At 45.0% G+C, this 4,754-nt stretch overlaps 1 long non-coding RNA gene across 1 annotated transcript; it reads right to left on the reverse strand.

The window, feature by feature from the left end:
* Positions 1-3,112: 3,112 nt before the first annotated feature.
* LOC112075901 (uncharacterized) lies at positions 3,113-4,175 on the reverse strand. The gene is made up of 3 exons (XR_002895072.2): positions 4,023-4,175; positions 3,603-3,706; positions 3,113-3,394 (listed from the first exon to the last, which is right to left on the reverse strand). It is a non-coding gene; the product is annotated as an uncharacterized lncRNA (long non-coding RNA).
* Positions 4,176-4,754: the final 579 nt, after the last annotated feature.

Below are 4,754 nucleotides of genomic sequence, written 5' to 3' on the forward strand. Positions count from 1 at the left end.
CATCAATGTGGTTTCTGTAGGTTTGGGGGGTTTTCATCAAGGTGTTTCTGTAGTTGGGGGTTTTTCATCAAGGTGTTTCTGTAGGTTGGGGGTTTTTCATCAAGGTGTTTCTGTAGGTTGGGGGTCTTCATCAAGGGTGTTTTTCTGTAGGTTGGGGGTTTTCATCAAAGGTGTTTCCTGTAGGTTGGGGGCTTTCATCAAGGTGTTTCTTGTAGGTTGGGGGTTTTCATCAAGGTGTTTCTGTAGGTTGGGGGTTTTCCATCAAGGTGTTCTGTAGGTTGGGGGTTTTCATTCAAGGTGTTTTCTCTGTAGTTTGGGGGTTTTCATCAAGGTGTTTCTGTAGTGTGGGTTTCATCTAAGGTGTTTCTGTAGGTTTGGGGGTTTTCATCAAGGTGTTTCTGTAGGTTGGGGGTTTTTCATCAAGTGTGTTTCTTGTACGGTTGGGGGCTTTTCACAAAGGTGTTTCTGTAGGTTTGGGCTTTTCATCGGAAGGTCGTTTCCTTGTTAGGTTGGGGGATTCTCAAAGGTGTTTCTGTAGGTTGGGGGTTTTAGTCAGTGTTTCTGAGGTTGGGGTTTTCATCAAGGTGTTTCTGTAGGTTGGGGGTTTTCATCAAGTGTTTCTGATTAGGTTGGGGGTTTCATCAGGTGTTTCTGTAAGGTTGGGGTTTTCTCAATTGTGTTTCTTAGGTTGGGGTTTCCATCAAGGTGTGTTTCTGTAGGTTGGGGGTTTTCATCAAGGTGTTTCTCTAGGTTTGGGGGTTTTCTTCAAGGTGTTTCTGTAGGTTGGGGTTCTTTCATCAGGTGTTTCTTAGTTGGAGTTTTTTCATCAAGGTGTTCTGTAGGTTTGGGGGTTTTCATCAAGGTGTTTTCTGTAGGTTGGGGGTTTCATTCAAGGTGTTTCTGTAGGTTGGGGGTTTTCATCAAGGTGTTTTCTGTAGGTTGGGGGTTTCATCAAGGTGTTTCTGTAGGTTGGGGGTTTTCATCAAGTGTTTCTGTAGTTGGGGGTTTCATAAGGTTTCTGTTAGGTTGGGGGTTTTCATCAAGGTGTTTCTGTAGTTGGGGTTTTCATCAAGGTGTTTCTGTAGGTTGGGGGTTTCATCAAGGTGTTTCTGTAGGTTGGGGGTTTTCATCAAGGTGTTTCTGTAGGTTTGGGGGTTTTTCATCAAGGTGTTTTCTGTAGGTTGGGGGTTTCATCAAGGTGTTTCTGTAGGTTGGGGTTTTCATCAAGGTGTTTCTGTAGGTTGGGGGTTTTAATCAAGGTGTTCTGTAGGTTGGGGTTTCATCAAGGTGTTTCTGTAGGTTGGGGGTTTTCATCAAGGTGTTTTCTGTAGGTTGGGGGCTTTCATCAAGGTGTTTCTGTAGGTTGGGGGTTTTCATCAAGGTGTTTCTGTAGGTTGGGGGCTTTTCATCAAGGTGTTTTCTGTAGGTTGGGGTTTTCATCAAGGTGTTTCTGAGGTTGGGGTTTTCATCAAGGGTGTTTCTGTAGGTTTGGGGGTTTTCATCAAGGTGTTTCTGTAGGTTGGGGGCTTTCATCAAGGTTGTGTTTCTGTAGGTTGGGGTTTTTCATCAAGGTGTTTTCTGTATGGGGTTTTTACAAGGTTTTCTGTAGTTGGGGTTTTCATCAAGGTTGTTTCTGTAGGTTGGGGCTTTCATCAAGGTGTGTTCTGTAGGTTGGGGGCTTTCATCAAGGTTGTGTTTCTGTAGGTTGGGGGTTTTCATCAAGGTGTTTCTGTAGGTTGGGGGCTTTTCATCAAGGTTTTCTGTAGTTGGGGCTTTTCATCAAGGTGTTTCTGTAGGTTGGGGGTTTCATCAAGGTGTTTCTGTAGGTTGGGGGTTTTCATCCAGGTGTTTCTGTTAGGTTGGGGGTTTTCATCAAGGTGTTTCTGTAGGTTGGGGTTTTTCATCAAGGTGTTTCTGTAGGTTGGGGTTTTCATCAAGGTGTTTCTGTAGGTTGGGGGTTTTCATCAAGGTGTTTCTGTAGGTTGGGGGTTTTCATCAGGTTGTTTTCTGTAGGTTGGGGGGTTTTCATCAGGTGTTTCTGTAGGTTGGGGGTTTCATCAAGGTGTTTTTCTGTAGGTTGGGGTTTTCATCAAGGTGTTTTCTGTAGTTGGGGTTTCATCAGGGTTTTCTTAGGTTGGGCTTTCATCAAGGTGTTTCTGTAGGTTGGGGGTTTTCATCAAGGTGTTTGTAGTTGGGGGTTTTCATCAAGGTGTTTCTGTAGGTTGGGGGTTTCATCAAGGTGTTTCTGTAGGTTGGGGGCTTTCATCAAGGTGTTTCTGTAGGTTGGGGGCTTTCATCAAGGTGTTTCTGTAGGTTGGGGGCTTTCATCAAGGTGTTTCTGTAGGTTGGGGTTTCATCAAGGTGTTTCTGTAGGTTGGGGGCTTTCATCAAGGTGTTTCTGTAGGTTGGGGGTTTCATCAAGGTTTCTAGGTTGGGGGTTTTCAAGTAGGTGTTTCTGTAGGTTGGGGGTTTTCATCAAGGTGTTTCTGTAGGTTGGGGGCTTTCATCCAGGGTGTTTCTTAAGGTTGGGGGTTTTCATCAGGTGTCGTTTGTAGGTTGGGGTTTTCATCAAGGTGTTTCTTAGGTTGGGGGCTTTCATCAAAGTGTGTTTCTGTGAGTGTTGGGGGCTTTCATCAATGTGTTTCTTGTGGTTGGGGGCTTTCATCAGGTGTGTTTCTTAGGTTGGGGGCTTCATCAAGTGTTTCTGTAGTTGGGGGCTTTCATCAAGGTGGTTTTCTGTAGGTTGGGGGCTTTCATCAAAGGTTGTTCTTAGGTTGGGGGTTTTCATCATAGGTGTTTCCTGTAGGTTGGGGGTTTTCCATCTTAAGGTTAGTGTTTCTGTAGGTTGGGGGTTTCATCAAGGTGTTTCTGTAGGTGGGGGTTGCCTGGGTTATCAACCAATCAGAGTTAGTCTTAAGTGGGAGAGACCTTACTGAGTAAAGTATTTGTCATCAWCACTACAAAAAGTCATTATGGCTAAAAACCTTCCCATTTCCACAATTCATCTCCTTAAAATTAGAATTTAAACCTCACCGTTACTAATGAAGGCCAAGTCTGATGCGTTGGTGTACCAGACCTTCCACACTCATTACGTCACTTTAGAGAACACGTCACCCTTTATAAAGCACGTTTTTATCATATTCCACAGTGGGCGATGACACATTAATGAAACCGTTATAGATGCTATGTAACACATTTATGCAGTGCTTATGAAGGCATTATGAAGCCGAACGTAATTTACAGGGACAAAATTACGTTCAGACCAGCATCCAAATCATTTTACTTCAGGTACAGTAGAATGGACACAATCTGGAAGGGACTGAAGCTGACAGAGATTCCGGAGGCTGTGATTGGTGCAGGGCGAGAYGGATCCACTCGCTCCAGTAGATCACAGCTGAGGGAGAGGACGAATGAGAAGAGGGTTCAGTGGTTGAAAACAGAGACTTACCACAAACATGAAAGACGCCTCACTGACGAAGAGGGGAGGTTTAGTACAACTTTAGACAAGTTGTACTAAACCTCCCCTCTTCGTCAGTGAGGCGTCTTTCATATTTGTGTGTAAAGTCTCTGTAAGCCTAACTGAAGGTGCTGTAGTTACTCACTGCCAAGCCTCGGCGATGGGGAAGCCTGTAGTGAGGTACGCAGTGACACTGCTGCCATGTGACTCATAGAGCCGTACCACCAGAGCCTCCTTCCTGTCCTCCGCCTGTCGGGAGAGGAAAGGACCGTTGCAGTTTATTTCACATTCAAATACATTGGAAATATCCTGATAGAAACAGTCAGGAAATACAACAATCAGCAAWGAAACAAGCAATTAAATCCAAAAGTTGCTGAYCACCYAGTACTACAGTAAAGCAGACCCATRGGTCATCATCAGCCAGCTYGTCAGTATCGACACTCGTTGGTACCCGCCCAGGAAATGGCCCCTTGTCTAAACCCCCACCTACTATGACACGGCACATCATTTATTTACAGGAAGTGTTGGAAAACAAAAGAGGGTTATTTCCTGGCAGGAWACCCACCTGTTTGATGGTCTCCAGGATGACGGCTGCAGCGCTGACAGAGAAGGCGCTCCAGGCTGCAGTATGGGAGCCGGGGGCGRGGTCGGTTAGCCTCAGAGGGTTGTTGAGGTTGTAGGCCCATTGGATGACTGACGCTTCCTGGAAGGTTCCTGTAGGGCAGCAGGTAGCCTAGCGGTTAGAGAGCTGAGCCAGTAACCGAAAGGTCGCTGGTTTGAATACCCAAGACGACAAGGTGAACAATCTGTCTGTGCCCTTGAGCAAGGCACTTAATGCTAATTTGCTCCAGGGTGCTGTACTACTATGGCTGACCCTGTAAAACAACACCTATCATACTACTATGACTGACCCTGTAAAACAACACCTATCATACTACTATGACTGACCCTGTAAAACAACACCTATCATACTACTATGGCTGACCCTGTACAACAACACATTACACTGCACCTATCCAGTGTGTGACATATTGTTTATTATGTGGCTTACAACAGCAGCCACATTTTAAATATTGTAAGAATTATTTCTGACTTATTAATGGGGCTTGCGAAGCAAGAGTCCCCACTTTAAATCTTCGACATACTTCCTATAAGGTGGGACTTGCAAAAACCGTACTATTATTAATCTGCACGCTTCTCGTCTTACACTGTTTAAGCTAGAAACGCCATTCAAACGTTAAAATGTGCAGACTGGTCTGGAATAGTGTGCAGACTGGTCTGGAATAGTGTGCAGACT

Source organism: Salvelinus sp. IW2-2015, unplaced genomic scaffold (genome assembly GCF_002910315.2).
Source record: "Salvelinus sp. IW2-2015 unplaced genomic scaffold, ASM291031v2 Un_scaffold3457, whole genome shotgun sequence".
NCBI classification, from domain to species: Eukaryota; Metazoa; Chordata; class Actinopteri; order Salmoniformes; family Salmonidae; genus Salvelinus; species Salvelinus sp. IW2-2015.